This window comes from Lagopus muta, chromosome 1 (genome assembly GCF_023343835.1).
Source record: "Lagopus muta isolate bLagMut1 chromosome 1, bLagMut1 primary, whole genome shotgun sequence".
Classification (NCBI taxonomy): domain Eukaryota; kingdom Metazoa; phylum Chordata; class Aves; order Galliformes; family Phasianidae; genus Lagopus; species Lagopus muta.
Window position 1 is genome coordinate 123142552 of NC_064433.1, and position 3838 is coordinate 123146389.

Consider the following 3838-nt stretch of genomic DNA (forward strand, 5'->3'; position numbering starts at 1 on the left):
GTGCTGCCGCCGGCCCCGCCCTCTCCGGCTCCTCGGGTGGAGGCGGCGGGGTGGCGGGCTGCCAGAACGGGGCAGGGAGGGGGCTGAGCTGCGTGCCCCGGCTGTGCTGTCAAGCCGGGAGCCGTCCTCCGCTGTCAAGATGGCCGTTTCGACGCCTTCAGGGCTAGTGACTCCCTGGGCGGCCTTGTTTGCAGCACCTCCCTGCTCTCTCTGAGAAGAAATTCTTCGTGATATCCAACCTGAACTTTCTCTGGTGCGACCTCTCTCTAGACCGTCTGTCAAAGCCCCATCCTGCCTGGCCTTGGGTGCCTCTAGGAAGGGGACGTTCACACCCTCACTGGGCAGCCTGTTCTATAATGTAGATGTGATGTTGACTGCAGAAAGTATTATCGAAGTTCCTTTGTTTTATTTTTATTAAAAGGTTTTGTGCAGCTATGGAACAACAGCTGCTGTCCAGAAGTTATCATTGTTTAAAGAAGAAACAAGAGCAGAGGAAACTGAACAACACACTTCTGTCTGTATCCTGACTTCTGACCTGGTATGCCAGTGACAGTAGTCACACTAGGCGATCCTTCAACCACTTCTGCCTGAAACAGCCCTGTGTTTTGTCCTGTTGTCTCCTTCCTCCTCACTGCTCTATATTTCCAGACACTGCTTCTCATTGATCTTACCTCAGCCTCTCTTTATTCACCTTAGCCCCACTCAGGCTGCTTTTCTTTTTGTCTCATGTTTCTTCTTGTTCATGTTTCCTCTTGAGATAAGGAGCATCTGCTTTTATCTCCCTTATCCACCTGGCTGCACATAACCCTTGTCAGCACGTCCCCCACTTTGCCAGATCTCTCTCCAGTGCTACTGGAAGACTTTAAAGGATGCACTTAACAAAAATCCATCCAGAGGGAGCTCTGAGAGCACAGAGGTGGGCACATTGAAGAAACATTGGCTCTGTGATAGTGTTATGCAAAAAAGCCCTAGGTCTACCAGAATATTAAATACAAGTTATCAATTTTCAAAGGTAGCAGTTTCTCTGAAGGGTTGATTGCCAAATGGCTGTGCAAAACCAACAGAAAAAAAGCTCTTGGAAAATGGGTGTTGTGTACGTGTATATACGTACTGCATGTGCAACATTTGTGAGGAGTTGTAGTTGTCATGTGTAGCATATAAACAGAAGGCCCAATACAAGACGTATCAGGTCTAGCAAAGCTTGAAATAGAGCTCCTCACTTGCATCCAGCAAGTCCTTTAGAAGTGTATACATACATATACATCTACGTGTATATATATATATATATATGTATGTATACATCTACATGTATATATATATGAAAATAAACAGCTGTGGTGCTTCATCAGGTTCAGCTTCTTTGGGATCAAGGTCCAAAAAGCTGAGGAAAGGGACATGATTGCTGAGCTTGCTGAGAACTGTCGGTAGAGCAGTACTTGCTTAACATCTCCAAGCCACGGGATGAGCTGACCCAATGCATATTTTGGTGAGGTTCCCAGGACACTATATAGCTTGCAGGAAAGAAATATGATTTAAGAACTCCTCTGGGAGACAAAGCGGCCTGAGAGAGGAAACCCATAAGACACCCTGCCGTCAAGACACCCTGCCAAAGGGCACCCAATGGATCATGAGGGCTAAGGGTTTCATGAGGAAACATTTCAGCTGCTTTACATACTGCAGCTCTGAAGATACAGGCAGCCCTGTGGTCACAGTTTTTATTTTAACAACACAACCAGTGCTTTTTATTCTATGGTACTGGAGGCAGCTCCCAGTCTTGCTGCCATCACACAGCATGGCAGTGGACTCAGGGCATTCAGGGAGCTGCAACCATGGAGGCCAGGTTGCTCCCTCACACCAGGGGGATAAAATATTCAAGCGTGTTTGTTCAGGTATCAAAGAATTTTTAGATGCTGCTGTTGAAGCTGACTATTAATGATATCATGAAAGTCTTGTATGTGTAGAACACAGATTGCAAAAGTGAATTTCCAGAAGGAATGATAGAGACACACATACTTTGCTTACAGTTAGTAGTAAATTTGCAATAGTAGGTTGGTCTACATCATTTTAAACTGTAGGATATAGCTGTAGGATATTCCAGCATCCTCAGTTTTAGTACTCTTCTTGCAAATGTTGGTGGAATATCAACTCCAATATACTTAACCAATCAATATTTTTAACCCCTCTGTGAGTTTTTCTTTAAGATTCCTCCTCTATTCCTTCGGGCTAGGAAATGCCAAGCAGAATTTTTTTGACACTTCTAGGGTCATGTTGTCTTCATGATTCTCTCATCGTAATGCTTAGATTGAAATCCCTAAAGATTATGTTACTTTTTTCCTGTACTTTCTTTTAGCAGTGGTCATCTGAATAAGCCATGTTGTGTGCTTTGTATGTTAGAAAGCAAATAAATCTTGCGGAATTGTGATGCATGGAAAATATGATATCTGCATTTCAATGAAGTAATAGGTCAGTCATCTTCTCCTTGAAGTTAATAAAAATTCTCTTAAGCACCAACATAATACTGTCCTACATTTTTTGATGTAATCCTCAAAAAGCTCAAGTGGTAAATGTTTGAAGAAAGAAACACATTTATCCAGTATTTCTACAAACTAATTGTTTCATTTTATTAAGGCAAGGCCTGTTCTTTTCATACCTCCCAAGTTAAGCTCTGGTACTTGGGCTCATTTCTGCTGTTTACATTGGCTTCATAAACCTTCAGCCTAAACAGAGGAAAAGAAGGAAGGTTTCTTCCCATGAAACAGCTCAAGAGAGACATTGCTTAAATGAAGTGTACTTCCTGCTTCAACATAATTAAATGGAGAGATCTGAAAAAAACACCATACCTGCAAATATCCCACCTAATTTATGTGACACTACAGGCATCTCTGGCAAACATAAAGCTTGGCTTCCATAACCTACAAATGGTGAGGTGATTGGTAGCTGTTGGGGATGTTCCTCCTAATGTTCATGTTTGGGTACCTGTTTCTAACTGAGAAGTTTCAGGCAAAGCTGTTGGTTGCTTCTAGGACAGAGCTAGCGTCTGTTGCATGATGCTCCTTGGGGAGTGTGAGGGTTGCAAAAGGAGAGAACACTAGGCAAGGGAGAGGGAAAAGGAAGGAGGCTGATGTGGCCTTTGCCTGGTTCATAATACCTCTGAAATGGGCTTCAGCATGTGCCTTCTCCTGATCTGGATACTGTCTGGGACAGCGCTGGTTGACATGAGCCAAAGCTTACAATTAAGCATAATGAGCAATTAGCAGCTCAGTGCTTACACTTCTTTCCAGGCCATGTTTTTTCTAGTGTTGTAGACATAGCCTTAGAGACCTTTGGGCAAAAAAAACATGCTGTGCATGATCAGTGGAGACTTCTTTAATTTTAGAAGGTCCCAGACCAGGATTCCTTAAAGCAGCTTAAGATATTTCTGCTTCTGGTTCTTCTCTCCTCCACCATAGTCAGCTGTCCTGTGGGACATAGTCAGCTGTGCAGGGGAGGCTGATCTGAAGAATCAGAATGGATTGAGATCTTATAGCTGTACCAAAACTGGGCTTGGGCAAACAATATGTAGTGAGAAATATTCTTTAAAAAGAAAAGAAAAAGAAGAAACTCCAGGTGAACATCCCAATCACGCATTATATCAATATTTTTTTGCCTTGGTTTCTGGCTTGTAAAAATCACAGATTTGCAGAACCACAGGGATTGGAAGGGAACTCTGGAGATAATGTAGTCCTACCTCTGCTAAAGCAGGTTGCCTGCAGCAGGTCACCCAGGTGGGTCTTGAATATCTCTACACAGGAAGACTCCACAGCCTCTTTGGGCTGCCTGTTCCATGGCTCTGTCACTG